General features: G+C 46.2%; 1 long non-coding RNA gene across 1 annotated transcript; it reads right to left on the reverse strand.

Moving 5' to 3' along the window:
- Window positions 1–1118: 1118 nt before the first annotated feature.
- On the reverse strand, window positions 1119–3153 carry LOC136624708 (uncharacterized). The gene is made up of 2 exons (XR_010792395.1): window positions 3079–3153; window positions 1119–1333 (listed from the first exon to the last, which is right to left on the reverse strand). It is a non-coding gene; the product is annotated as an uncharacterized lncRNA (long non-coding RNA).
- Between the last annotated feature and the right edge of the window lie 12429 nt (window positions 3154–15582).

Raw genomic sequence — 15582 nt, forward strand, 5'->3', positions numbered from 1 at the left:
AAAGTTTATATAAATGTTTGCACAATAAAACCTGTTTTTAAAGGAAACCAATTTAATCTGCATCACTGCAATCTAAGAACCAGAACATTTTTATATTTCCGGCAACGGAGTAATTTGAGGTTCTGTTATTTGCAGGAAGACTTGTAGTTTTTGCTGCTACCATTTTGAGATACATATGACTTTTGGATTGCTTTTTACTACAATTTTGGTTAACAAAGATTTTTATTATTTTAGACAATTTAGATCATTTGAATTTACAACATTACGGTCATGTTTGATATCAAGTAGTTACAGAATTATTCAGACTAAGTTATATAACTGGTTTTGAAGCATAGGTTCAAGTTCCTTTCTTCTGTTACAGTAACCCCTAATAAAATAGTAATAACAACAAAGGACTAAAAGCAAGAAAAAAAATTAGAAGGAGATGGAGGTCATGAGGGTGGGGAGGGGAGGGTAAACACATAGGGGAAGGGAGGGGTGGGGGAGAGAAGGCAATCTATGATACTTCTCCTATGCTCATGGCTAAGTTGAAATGGGCCTCTCTGCTGTCCATGTCGAGGTTATATTTCTCATACATTTGTTGGGGATGGGGAGGATGCACTAGAAGGTAGGCCAGGGTCTACCGGATGGGTCAGGAATCTAGCTGTTGAATTCCTCAGGTGCATGGTAAGAGAATATTGATACCAAGATGCCCATGTGTTTTCATATAATGTTTAACGGTCCATAAAGATAGCTGCCAACTTCTCATTGACCTTGATCTAAAGAAACTTTAGATTTCACGAAGTTGATGCTAACTGAAGTTTTCCTCCAGGAGCGAGCGATTGCCAAGCATACTGATAGAAAGCACTAAGATACTCATTTTGTGTATATGTCTGGGGGTGTCAGGCATGCTTCTGCCCAAGAGAGCTTCCCAGGGCGTTTTGTGTAGGGATATGTTTGTGATGGAGAATATTAGGGTGTAGACCTGAACCCAAAAACAAAAGAGCTTTGGGCAGTTCCACCAAATGTGTGGCTCTTCATGACCCTCATATTGACCATGATTGAAATGAATGCTTAAATAATACGTATTGCAAACAGGATTAGACATGGCGTACTGAGCAGAAAAAGACAGACCAGCATTTCAGTTAAGCATGCTTTAATGTATTATTGGCATAACTAATAATAATTATGCTCTTTACAGTTATGAAGCATTGTATTATATTAATGGTTTTATCCTGGAAGAATATTTCCAAGAAGACCAGTAACACCTCCTAGTAGATCCCCAAGAGCTCTCTTTTCTTCACCGTTTTCCCTTTTTTGTGCATTGTCTTCCTCTGCTTGTTCCTCTCTTTTCCTGTTAGGAGACAGTGTACAATTAATAAAACATTATGCTAATTGTTCCTACATTGTCAATTAATAATATATTGGTATTTATTTGATTTCTAGTCTGCTGCTGCTGTGAAGTGCAACGATCTCTGTAGGCCCTGATCTGGTGACAATAGAGCTACGTACGGATTAAACTTGTTACAGTTAATACCGGAGTGTCAGTTCCTGCAGCGCGGATCCAGTTTTACCTTATACTAATTTTGCCTAATAGGAGAGCAGACCTGTCCCCACAGTATGCTGCCCTTGTATAGGACTGCTTAGTCTGGTTAGGGCTCCCACACACTTGCATTTGTTTAACGCTGCGATATCACTGCGTTTTTTTAACGCAATTGTCAATGGGAATTTCTAATATTAAAAACGCATTGCACAAAAATTGCTACAAATTTTGCTACAAAAGTAAGGACATACTAATTCAATGGAAAATGATGGAGGAAAATGAACAGATTAGCAGTGAGATTGCACTTCAAGCATAAAAAGGGAGTCTGTCATCTTGAACACGCTGTCCAAACTGCAGGCACCATGTCATAGAGCATGAGGAGCTGAGCAGACTGATATATAGGAATGAATATATATATATATATATATATATATATAATTTTTTTTTTTTTAAATTTATTTATTTAGTGATTGATAGCTACCCCTGTAGGTGTACTCATACACAGATAATTGTCAATCACTGATAGCTCCACCCACTGGACTTTTCAGCTCAGAATGAGCAAAAATATAAATGTGTAAAATGCAAGTTTTATTGACTTTTTCCCCATAAAACTATATATCAGTCTGCTCAGCTCCTCCTGCTCTATAACTTGCTGCCTGCAGTTTGGATAGTGTGTTCAAGCTGACAGACTCCCTTTAAGTGTGGCAGAATATTAATGTTACTCTAATATGCTCACATGTAAGGTTGCCACCCATTCCATCAGCAAATACCAGCCAGGTTAGGCCACCTTTACACAGGCATAATATATATAATACGCAGGGAATAGAACTAGAGATGAGCGAACCTACTCGGCCACGCCCCTTTTTTGCCCCAGCGCCGCGATTTTCGAGTACTTCCGTACTCGGGCAAAAAGATTCGGGTGGCGCCGTGGGTGAGTGGGGGGTTGCAGCGGGAAGTGGGGGGCAGAGGGAGAGAGAGAGGGCTCCCCCCTGTTTCCCGCTGCTACCCCCCGCTCCGCCATGCTTCCCCCCGCCCCCCAGCGCCCCCCAAATCTTTTCACCCGAGTACGGAAGTACTCGAAAATCGCGGTGCTCGATCGTGTAATTACTCGAAACGAGTATATTTGCTCATCTCTAAATAGAACCCATTCATTTCAAACCCATATCAGAACCAAAAGTAAATTGGTCAGTTGGAATCTGACCTCTGAGACCCCGGGAATGACTCTGCTTTATTGCTGCAGATACTTCCAGGTTCTTCCTGCACAGTGCTGCCCCCTCATTACACTGAGCATGAACTGCAGCGCGGCCCCTTACTTAAATGGAGCTCTACTGTCATTCCCAACCTAGGAGCTTTCGGAAGCACATCTGTGCAGGAACAAACAGAGAAGGGGCTGCAACATTACACAAGTGTATCTGCCCCTTCATTCCCAGGATCTGTGGGTGTCTCAGCGGTCGGACCGCATGAAGCAGTATGGGATAGCATATCCTAGTTATATACCATCACTGTATGACATGGGAATAACCCTCTAATATGCTGTATATTATATGAGTACTTACTCTTCCTCACAGATGGAAAGTGAGACTAATCCAAGGAAGAGAACAAGGAGAAGAGACTTCTTCAAGAAAGCCATGTTTTATCTGTAAAAATACATTTAAATTGAAATGTAAAAACATTGTATAAAATATTTCCCGCTATTCTTAGTTTATCTCCAGTAGTACTGTCAGTGTTAGGGCTCATTTACTTGGGCATATATATTTTTCACTCTGTAAATATGCAATGTACTCAGACCAAAAATGTTCTATTTCCTACGAATTTTGTTCCTTCTGCAGTATTTTCGCATGCATGTTCACTGCATATTTGCACTGACTCATATACTTCTTTGATCTATTTTGGTGCATAATACACCCCAAAGTACAACATGCTGCATATTTTTCCACGTGAGTGAAAATCATGTAAAAATTACAGGCGTATGTAATTATACCTATAAGAATGAGCGCTGAGTAGAAGATTTTAATGTATTTATTTATTCATATTACTTATGTATCTCCAACATATTTTGCTGTACGGCGCTCAGCATCATACACATCAGTCCCACTCCACATTGGGCTCACAGTCTTATCTCAGACATATATAGGGAGAATATCAAAAATCTAGAACATTTCTCCTGAGAACTCTACATTGTTCTGTTCCTCTGTTGTTCTACTAGGAATTCATGAATACATCGACAACTGGGGGGGAAAGGGGTTTTCTGGGCAAAACACTTTTCATGACTAATCCTAAGGATAAATCAGTAGCAAATCACTGGGGACCCACTGCTCAGGATCCCCAGCGATCACCTGATTACCCAGCCTGCTCTCAGTACAGCAGTCTAGATGTACATCATAGGGGACGGGAGAGCAAGTGCCCTAGCTGGATTCACTCCCTTATTGCAGTTGGGGTCCTGACTCATGTAACTACAGTCTGTTACTGTCCAGTTAGTGGTGACAGAGGAATCTGCGTATGGACCCACACCGTTGACAGTTGGAAAGGTTCTTGTTGTCAACTTTTGCATTAACTTCTAGTAGGAATAACAGAGGAACAGTGCAGTACAGAGTAATAAGGATAGATACTCAGGAATGATATTTGATGGGAATACAAGTATAAACTATAACAACTACATCAGGACAGCTGACAGATCATCTTAATAACATTCTACATGGTTTCTGACCTAATTTTGGAATTGTGCTGAAATAAAGTACAAAATACATAACATAAAAATAAAACATATTTTAAATATAAAGCCACAATACATACCTTGTGATTCAGTAAGTACTGAGTGCAGAATACTGCAGGATCGTTGATTTCTTGGGATGAACATGCTGGTTAATATAGCAGCTACTTGGGGGTGGGATCATAAGTCCACAATAATGACTACACTGCAGGGAAGAGAACTCTGTTTGTTTTTCTCATCCACTTCTTTGTATTGTGGGTCACATTTTTGACGAACTTTTCCCATGATTTAGAATTGTGAGACATATTTTAATATGTTGAGTCATTTGCAAATACTGTTTGCCGGCTCAATTCTGTAACCCCTTCCTGCTGCAGCTCTTTTTGTTTTCATATTTTTCCTTTTTTAACATCCCTACTTTAAAAAATCATAACTTTTTAACTTTTCAGGTAACATGACCACACAAAGGGTTTCTTTTGCAGAAATTGCATTTTTCAATGCCACCATTTAATGTAGCATATAATATAATGGAAAACATAAAATTTTCTAAGTGGGGCACAATGGAAAAAATGCAATTGCACCATTTTTGGAGGGTTCTGTATTTACAGCATTCTTATCACATTCACCCTGAGCAAAAGATGCACTATACCCAGGACAAAGGTTCACCCAAGGAGCAGAACGCGGAATAGAGTTTCATACTATATAATCTAAACAAAAGGGGGACAAGACAACCTCGCCCCGACTACCAGGACAGGAACCGCCCAGCCTAAAAATCAGGTTATTGCCTCAATAAAGTTGTCTCAATGTGTTGTGACTCGGCTACTAACTCTAGCAACTAAAAGAAGGAAAACACTAATGAATAAATAAAAGCACCACTTATCTTTACAGCAGAACTCCTACAATCACAAACACATTTTTTCCACAAAGACTGAGAAAATAATCAGCAACAACCAGACATAAAAGCAAACTTAAATAATGACCGAGGCAATGCAACTGGACAGACAGCGTTCCACATACATCAGGGTAAAATCCACGTACGAAACAAAAGAGCAAAATCAGTGAGAATACAAATACATGTAACAGTGCAGCCAGTCTGTCTACGCATCGAAATCACCATGCCACGACTCTGTTGCAGCCGACAGACCGTGACAGTGCCCCTCCTCTGCATAAGGGCCACGTGGCATGTAGGACACGGTTTATTAGGATTACACCAATGAAAAGTCTTAGCAAGTTGATCAGCTTTGAGATTGCCGCCTGGAACTCGCATTCTTTCCTCAGGTCCTTACTTCTGCAAGTGCACCAAATACTGTAAGGAATTCCTTACACGGCGAGAGCCAGTAATTTGACTGACTTCAAACTTCCCAAAACTTAACAAAATTCCCAGCCAAAAGAACTGGAGGAGGTGGGACTCTATATTCACTGGATCATTGTACGTCCTAATTAGTGATTTGTGATAAACATCAGTTATCTTAAGAGAACCAGGCATCTCCAGTCAAAATGAAACAGGGTTAATAATCACCTTGACCAATAAAACGTGGGCCCAGTTTAAAAGAGGGGACTTTCAGCTCAATATTTTTAGTACATAACCCCAGCAAATCACCAACTCGAGAAATAATCCCCTCCGACCGCCTGCTATCTGCCCCCTTCTTGTAGTTTTCTTAGAGATCTGCTATGGTTTCTCTGCACTTCCACTCAAACATTCCTGAGATGAAATGAAAATTCATTCTCTTTTGGTAACTCAGAAAGAAATCTTGAAAAAGAACCAAAATAAAAATGATACCCATAATTGCAAAGCAGGGTGATGTGCCTGTTGACTCCAAATAGCTATTATCCAATGCAAACTCTGCGAAAAATAAAAACCACAACTGCTCCTCCTAATTGTCAGAGATAAAACACATCAAATGTTGCTCAAGACTCTGATTACATCTTTCAGTTTGACCATTAGTAGCAGCATGATAAGTAGAGGGAAAAGGCAGTTGTACTTTCACTCGATGGCACATGATACGCTAGAATCTAGGAACAAACTGGACACCCCGATATCAGAGACGATATCAGACGGCAACCCGTATAACGGACCACATGAGTCAAGAACAGTCTAGCTAAGGTTTTAGCTTTAGTAAGACTAGACACATCTTGCTAAATCAGTCCACCATTACCCAAATCATTATGTTGCCCGATACAGGCAAAGGTGATAACTTCCCAGCCGATAGATTACGAGTAGCCTTGGAACTCACAAGGAAGAGACAAAACCCGCAGGAAGAGACAAAGCTGAAAAAAAATCCAGTCTAATGGACATTCAAGGTTATTAATAGAGATGAGCGAGCACCAAAATGCTCGGGTGCTCGTTACTCGGGACAAACTTTTCGCGATGCTCGAGGGTTCGTTTCGAGTAACGAACCCCATTGAAGTCAATGGGCGACCCGAGCATTTTTGTATTTCGCCGATGCTCGCTTAGGTTTCCTTGTGTGAAAATCTGGGCAATTCAAGAAAGTGATGGGAACGACACAGCAACGGATAGGGCAGGCGAGGGGCTACATGTTGGGCTGCATCTCAAGTTCACAGGTCCCACTATTAAGCCACAATAGCGGCAAGAGTGGGCCCCCCCCTCCCAACAACTTTTACTTCTGAAAAGCCCTCATTAGCATGGCATACCTTTGCTAAGCACCACACTACCTCCAACAAAGCACAATCACTGCCTGCATGACACTCCACTGCCACTTCTCCTGGGTTACATGCTGCCCAACCGCCCCCCCTCCCCCCCACAGCGCACACCAACGTATCCCTGGGCAGCCTTCAGCTGCCCTCATGCCACACCACGCTCATGTCTATTTAGAATTGCGTCTGCCATGACGAGGGACCGCAGGCACATACTGCAGAGGTTGGCACGGCTAGGCAGCGACCCTCTTTAAAAGGGGCGGGGCGATAGCCCACAATGCTGTACAGAAGCAATGAGAAATAGAATCCTGTGCCACCGCCATCAGGAGCTGCACACGTGGGCATAGCAATGGGGAACCTATGTGCCACACACTATTCATTCTGTCAAGGTGTCTCTGCATGCCCCAGTCAGACCGGGCTTTTTAATTCATAGACACAGGCAGGTACAACTCCCTATTGTGAAGTCCCTGTCGACCGACAGCATGGGTGTCTCCCTGGAACCCACCGGCGATGCACAAAAATATCCCATTGCATTGCCCAACACAGCTGAGGTAGTAATGTCGTGCTTAATGCAGGTGGGTTTCGGCCCACACTGCATGCCCCAGTCAGACTGGGGTTCTTTACAAGTGGAAACAGATGCATTTATAATTCCCTGTGGACCCACAGCATGGGTGGGTGCCAGGAAGCCACCGGCGGTACATAGAAATATCCCATTGCATTGCCCAACACAGCTGAGGTAGTAATGTCGTGCTTAATGCAGGTGGACTTTGGCCCACACTGCATGCCCCAGTCAGACTGGGGATCTTTACAAGTGGACACATGTAGGTTAAACTCCGTGTGCACCTACAGCATGGGTGGCTCCCTGGAACCCGCCGGCGATACACAAAAATATCCCATTGCATTGCCCAACACAGCTGAGGTAGTAATGTCGTGCTTAATGCAGGTGGGCTTCGGCCCACACTGCATGCCCCAGTCAGACTGGTAATATGTACCTTAACAGTAACCGCGTTGGTGGTAATGTGGTGGTGACTGCGGACCTAGTAGCACGGTTTTATTTTGTTGGTTTTCGGAATGTGCCCAGGATTAATTGGGGCGTGGCGGGGATGTTTTGGAGGCACTACGTGACCTCTCCACGTGTCCGTGGTTATATGCACCTTAACAGTAACAGCGTTGGTGGGAAATGGCCTCGCCGCCATCATGTCTTTGGGAAGCCTCTGTTTCCACGCCCCAGAGACATACCATTAGCAGCGGTATAGGCAGAGCCCAGAATTAGTAACATTTCAGCCATAGCATTAGCGACAGGCCCCACTAACATATCACTAGCAGCATTATATGGGGAGCACAGTCTTAGTTCCATTTCAGTAAAAGTAGCAGCCTACACAGGTCCCAGTAACAATTCCGAAGCAGCAGTATAGTGGGAGCGCAGTCTTCGTTCCATTTCAGTAATAGTAGCAGCCTACACAGGCCCCAGGAACAATTCCGAAGCAGCAGTATAGTGGGAGCGCAGTCTTCGTTCCATTTCAGTAATAGTAGCAGCCTACACAGGCCCCAGGAACAATTCCGAAGCAGCAGTATAGTGGGAGCGCAGTCTTAGTTCCATTTCAGTAGCTGCAGTATAGCCAAGGCCCAAGTTACATTTATGTAGCTAAAGTGTAGGCCAACCCCACACACACTTCTGTACCATGAGTGCAGGCGAAGAACATACAAATTGCTATGATTACACTGTAGGTGAGGGCCCCAAAACATTGGTGTACCAACAGTACTAATGTACCTCAGTAAAAATTGGCCATGCCCAACCAAGATGGCAGGTGAAACCCATTAATCGCTTTGGTTAATGTGGCTTAAGTGGTAACTAGGCCTGGAGGCAGCCCAGTTTAACTAAAAATTGGTTCAAGTTAAAGTTTCAACGCTTTTAAGAGCATTGAAACATATAAAAATTGTTTAGAAAAATTAGATGACTGAGCCTTGTGGCCCTAAGAAAAATTGCCCGTTCAGCGTGATTACGTGAGGTTTCAGGAGGAGGAGCAGGAGGAGGAGGAGGAATATTATACACAGATTGATGAAGCAAAAAGGTCCCCGTTTTTGATGGGGATACAGAACGATGCTTCCATCCGCGGGTGCAGCCTACGTATTGCTTAGGTATCGCTGCTGTCCGCTGGTGGAGAAGAGAAGTCTGGGGAAATCCAGGCTTTGTTCATCTTGATGAGTGTAAGCCTGTCGGCACTGTCGGTTCACAGGCGGGTACGCTTATCTGTGATGATTCCCCCAGCCGCACTAAACACCCTCTCTGACAAGACGCTAGCCGCAGGACAAGCAAGCACCTCCAGGGCATACAGCGCGAGTTCAGGCCACGTGTCCAGCTTTGATACCCAGTAGTTGTAGGTGGCAGAGGCGTCACGGAGGACGGTCGTGCGATCGGCTACGTACTCCCTCACCATCCTTTTACAGTGCTCCCGCCGACTCAGCCTTGACTGGGGAGCGGTGACACAGTCTTGCTGGGGAGCCATAAAGCTGTCCAGGCCCTTAAAGACTGTTGCACTGCCTGGGCTGTACATGCTGCTCTATCTACGCACCTCCCCTGCTACCTGGCCCTCGGAACTGTGCCTTCTGCCACTAGCGCTGTCGGATGGGAATTTTACCATCAGCTTGTCCACCAGGGTCCTGTGGTATAGCAACACTCTCGAACCCCTTTCCTCTTCGGGAATGAGAGTGGGAAGGTTCTCCTTATAGCGTGGGTCGAGCAGTGTGTACACCCAGTAATCCGTAGTGGCCAGAATGCGTGTAACGCGAGGGTCACGAGAAAGGCATCCTAACATGAAGTCAGCCATGTGTGCCAGGGTACCTGTACGCAACACATGGCTGTCCGCACTAGGAAGATCACTTTTAGGATCCTCCTCCTCCTCCTCAGGCCATACACGCTGAAATGATGACAGGCAATCAGCCGGTGTACCGTCAGCAGTGGGCCAAGCTGTCTCTTCCCCCTCCTCCTCATCCTCCTCATGCTCCTCCTCCTCCTCCTGAACGCGCTGAGATATAGACAGGAGGGTGCTCTGACTATCCAGCGTCATACTGTCTTCCCCCGGCTCTGTTTCCGAGCGCAAAGCGGCTGCCTTTATGGTTTGCAGGGAACTTCTCAAGATGCATAGCAGAGGAATGGTGACGCTAATGATTGCAGCATCGCCGCTCACCACCTGGGTAGACTGCTCAAAGTTTCGAAGGACCTGGCAGATGTCTGCCAACCAGGCCCACTCTTCTGAAAAGAATTGAGGAGGCTGACTCCCACTGCGCCGCCCATGTTGGAGTTGGTATTCCACTATAGCTCTACGCTGCTCATAGAGCCTAGCCAACATGTGGAGCGTAGAGTTCCACCGTGTGGGCACGTCGCACAGCAGTCGGTGCACTGGCAGATTAAACCGATGTTGCAGGGTGCGCAGGGTGGCAGCGTCCGTGTGGGACTTGCGGAAATGTGCGCAGAGCCGGCGCACCTTTACCAGCAGGTCTGACAAGCGTGGGTAGCTTTTCAGAAAGCGCTGAACCACCAAATTAAAGACGTGGGCCAGGCATGGCACGTGCGTGAGGCTGCCGAGCTGCAGAGCCGCCACCAGGTTACGGCCGTTGTCACACACGACCATGCCCGGTTGGAGGCTCAGCGGCGCAAGCCAACGGTCGGTCTGCTCTGTCAGACCCTGCAGCAGTTCGTGGGCCGTGTGCCTCCTATCTCCTAAGCTGAGTAGTTTCAGCACGGCCTGCTGACGCTTGCCCACCACTGTGCTGCCACGCCGCGCGACACCGACTGCTGGCGACGTCCTGCTGCTGCTGCTGCTGACACATCTAGATTGCGAGACAGAGGTTGAGGAGGAGGAGGAGGAGGAGGGTGCTTTAGTGGAAGAAGCATACACCGCCGAACATACCACCACCGAGCTGGGGCCCGCAATTCTGGGGGTGGGTAGGACGTGAGCGGTCCCAGGCTCTGACTCTGTCCCAGCCTCCACTAAATTCACCCAATGTGCCGTCAGGGAGATGTAGTGGCCCTGCCCGCCTGTGCTTGTCCACGTGTCCGTAGTTAAGTGGACCTTGCCACTAACAGCAATTGGTGAGGGCGCGTACAATGTTGCGGGAGACATGGTCGTGCAGGGCTGGGACGGCACATCGGGAAAAGTAGTGGCGACTGGGAACTGAGTAGCGCGGGGCCGCCGCCGCCATCATAGCTTTGAAAGCCTCCGTTTCCACAACCCTATACGGCAGCATCTCAAGGCTGATAAATTTGGCTATGTGGACGGTTAACGATTGAGCGTGCGGGTGCGTGGCGGCGTACTTGCGCTTGCGCTCCAACACTTGCGCTAGCGACGGCTGGACGGTGCGCTGACAGACATTGGTGGATGGGGCCGAGGACAGCGGAGGTGAGGGTGTGGGTGCAGGCCATGAGACGGTAGTGCCTGTGTCCTGAGAGGGGGGTTGGATCTCAGTGGCAGGTTGGGGCACAGGGGGAGAGGCAGCGGTGCAAACCGGAGGCGGTGAACGGCCTTCGTCCCACCTTGTGGGGTGCTTGGCCATCATATGTCTGCGCATACTGGTGGTGGTGAGGCTGTTGGTGGTGGCTCCCCGGCTGATCTTGGCACGACAAAGGTTGCACACCACTGTTCGTCGGTCGTCAGGCATCTCGGTGAAAAACTGCCAGACCTTAGAGCACCTCGGCCTCTGCAGGGTGGCATGGCGCGAGGGTGTGCTTTGGAAACAGTTGGTGGATTATTTGGTCTGGCCCTGCCTCTACCCCTGGACACCGCACTGCCTCTTGCAACCTGCCCTGCTGCTGCCCGTGCCTCCCCCTCTGAAGACCTGTCCTGTGTAGGCGTTGCACACTAGGTGGGGTCAGTCACCTCATCGTCCTGCTGCTCTTCCTCAGAATCCTCTGTGCGCTCCTCCCTCGGACTTACTGCCCTTACTACTACCTCACTGCAAGACAACTGTGTCTCATCGTCATCGTCCTCCTCACCCACTGAAAGGTCTTGAGACAGTTGCCGGAAGTCCCCAGCCTCATCCCCCGGACCCCGGGAACTTTCCAATGGTTGTGCATCAGTGACGATAAACTCATCTGGTGGGAGAGGAACCACTGCTGCCCAATCTGAGCAGGGGCCCGAGAACAGTTCCTGGGAGTCTTCCCGCTCCTGAGCATGTGTCATTGTAGTGGAGTGAGGAGGCTGGGAGGAAGGAGGAGCAGCAGACAGAGGATTCGGATTTGCAGCACTGGACGGCGCAGAACTCTGGGTGGATGATAGCTTGCTCGAAGCACTTTCTGCCATCCACGACAGGACCTGCTCACACTGCTCATTTTCTAATAAAGGTCTCCCGCGTGGACCCATTAATTGGGCGATGAATGTGGGGACGCCAGAAACGTGCCTCTCTCCTAATCGCGCAGCAGTCGGCTGCGACACACCTGGATCAGGAGCTCGGCCTGTGCCCACACCCTCACTTGGGCCTACGCGTCCTCGGCCGCGTCCACGTCCTCTCGGCCTACCCCTACCCCTCAGCATGCTGTATTACCAGTGATTCCCAAGCTAGAAAAGAAATTGGCGCAAGCCTGCAGCCAAAATAGAATTTTTTCCCTTGTTTTTCAAAGGACAAGCCACACTACGTGTATTCAATGAATACTACTAAATTTAATAACTGTGTTGTGGCCCTGCAAATGTGTCAGAGAACTGCAGTGATGCAAAGTTATTGGCTCCAGCAGATCAGGGATTTCCCATGCAGGAAAAAAATTGGCGCAAGCCTGCAGTAAAACGTAGCTGGCTGCGTCTGATTTTTTTTAACGTTCTGCACGCAGCACACACGTACCCAGAGCCCTGAGGACTGTCAGAGGCAGGCGAAATAGGATTTTTTCCCTTGTTTTTCAAAGGACAAGCCACACTGCGTCTATTCAATGAATACTACTAAGTTTAATAACTGTGTTGTGGCCCTGCAAATGTGTCAGAGAACTGCAGTGATGCAAAGTTATTGGCTCCAGCAGATCAGGGATTTCCCATGCAGGAAAAAAATTGGCGCAAGCCTGCAGTAAAACGTAGCTGGCTGCGTCTGATTTTTTTTAACGTTCTGCACGCTGCACACACGTACCCAGAGCCCTGAGGACTGTCAGAGGCAGGCGAAATAGAATTTTTTCCCTTGTTTTTCAAAGGACAAGCCACACTGCGTCTATTCAATGAATAATGTATGTCTTCTGGCCCTGCCTACACAATTCTATCCCTGTAGTATTAATGCCGGGGGCAATGGTCTGCACAGCCGGTTTTGAGAAGAAAAAAAAAATATGCAACACTGCTAACAGCAGCCTGGACAGTACTGCACACGGATAGATGTGGCCCTAGAAAGGACCGTTGGGGTTCTTGAAGCCTACACTCACTGCTAACACTCTCCCTGCCTAACCACCACTTCTGTCCCTATTGCAGGGCGCAATGCTCTGCACATCCAATTTTGAAAAAAAAAATAAAAATACAGTGCTAACACAGTACTGCACACTATTAGATGTGGCCCTGAGAAGGACCGTTGGGGTTCTTGAAGCCTACACTAACTCCTAACGCTCTCCCTACAGCAGCTCCAGCACGATACCACTGTCCCTCAGCTAACTCACAAGGCATGTGTGGCGAGCCGCGGGAGGGGCCGACTTTTATACTCGGGTGACATCTGATCGCCCCAGCCACTCACAGCAGGGGGGTGGTATAAGGCTTGAACGTCACAGGGGGAAGTTGTAATGCCTTCCCTGTCTTTCAATTGGCCAGAAAAGCGCGCTAACGTCTCAGAGAGGAAACTGAAAGTAACCGGAACACCGCGTGGTACTCGTTACGAGTAACGAGCATCCCGAACACCCTAATATTCGCACGAATATCAAGCTCGGACGAGTACGTTCGCTCATCTCTAGTTATTAACCTCCTAGAATTGTTGATTCCCGGATGACCTGCTACAACAGAACTTTGCATTTTAGACAGTAACTGGAGTCTTAGATGTATTGAAACAAAAAACCTTCCCTCTGGAAGGTTTGGAGGGGCAAAATATTGTGTCTTACGGATCGGCTCCTCCAAATCCAAAGAAACTGAAGACACAACAACCCCTTCAGGCAGAATGGGGACAGTTGGTATACCTTGTATATTACTATATTGATAAGTGCTTCATAGATTTCATTAAAGTCCAGCTGGAGGCTAATTGGATCATTTGCATTCCTGTGATATCAAGTTTCACCATTTAGTGTACAGTTAGAGTTACTGCTCAGCAAACGAGGAATCTCTCTTTATAGAGCTCCTGCCCACGGGCAGATATTTACTGCAGAATCTGGGGTGGGATATCGCAATGTGGTTCCGCAGCAAATAGCACCCATAGCATGTTATGAGAAATCGATTCTTCCTCCACACTTGCGGAAACCAATTGCGGTCTCTGCAAGCAGAGGAAAATTCACAGCATGCTGCATTTTTCCACGGATTCCACACAGACTTCTTCCATTGAAGTCAATGGAAGCCGTCCGATCTGCAGCCCATCTGCAATGAACATTGCGAACAGGTCGCGGATTCGGTGGTGTCGCTTAATAATGGCACGGGAAAAATAATTAGAGAAAAAAGAAATCTATACTGCGCATGCATTTTATATATACACTGTCATTCCAATTACTTACAACGAGATGCAACTTGGCGTCCCCGCGTTCCAATTCATGACATAATGGATGTGGGAAGGATTCCCTTCTCTCTAACGTCAATTGGAACGCGGGGACGCCAAGTTGCACCTCGTCGTAAGTCATTGGAATGACAGTGTATATATAAAATGTAATTGTGTAACAATGTATTAAGCTTGACAAAGGCACAATAATAGTGCTGAAACGCGTAGTGAAATAAAAGATTTTATTAATAGAAGTTTATAGTTCATAATGGCGTGGGTATGTTTCAAATAGTACATAGTGATATTCCTGAACTGGCTTTGCCTGAGAGCAAAAGCCTGTGTTACCCTGGACGCCTCTCCTCCACCGAGGAGACAGTGGACAGAAAAGAAACTTCTTAAAGCCGAGGTGGACAACAGGTGCTGGAGGGTTTTCCCAGAAAGACAGGTTAACCCTTAGAGCACCAGGTGAGTTGCATATTCACCTTCCACTTTTATATTTGTAAAATTGCTTGAGGCGCATTCTGATTTTATATCATTACAGTAGTAATTGCAAACCTTTTGCGACATAGGAAATCCTTATAAAGTAAATTTAGCAATAATAACCTGATAATGGAATCTCAAGGTAGAAATAAACCATCCAAGATTATCTATATTATATTAGCCGGCTTCTAGTAACTTGTGATATATTAACAAACTTATGATAAATGTCATTTGAACTCCCACATGACAAAGAAAGCAATATTTGCAAATGTTTAAGTGTATTAAGATTTAACACTGACATTAATACAGTAAATAGAGAAAGTAAACCCAGTGTGACATGTTTTACAGGGTGAGTTGCTTTTTACAAGAAAACAATTTTTTGACCTTTCAATATAATTGATTTTGATAGATGAAACATGGCTTAATTTAAAAAAAATGGATAAATAAATACAACTCTTCTCCTTGTACTAGTGTTTTAATTATGACTTTTCCATGTTTTGAGCACACCTTTATCATTTTCCCTACCTACACAAAACTCTTTATCCTGTTGCTACTCCCATTTCAGTTCACTGTGCCGGCCTTCCTG

Source organism: Eleutherodactylus coqui, chromosome 4 (assembly GCF_035609145.1).
Source record: "Eleutherodactylus coqui strain aEleCoq1 chromosome 4, aEleCoq1.hap1, whole genome shotgun sequence".
Lineage (NCBI taxonomy): Eukaryota > Metazoa > Chordata > Amphibia > Anura > Eleutherodactylidae > Eleutherodactylus > Eleutherodactylus coqui.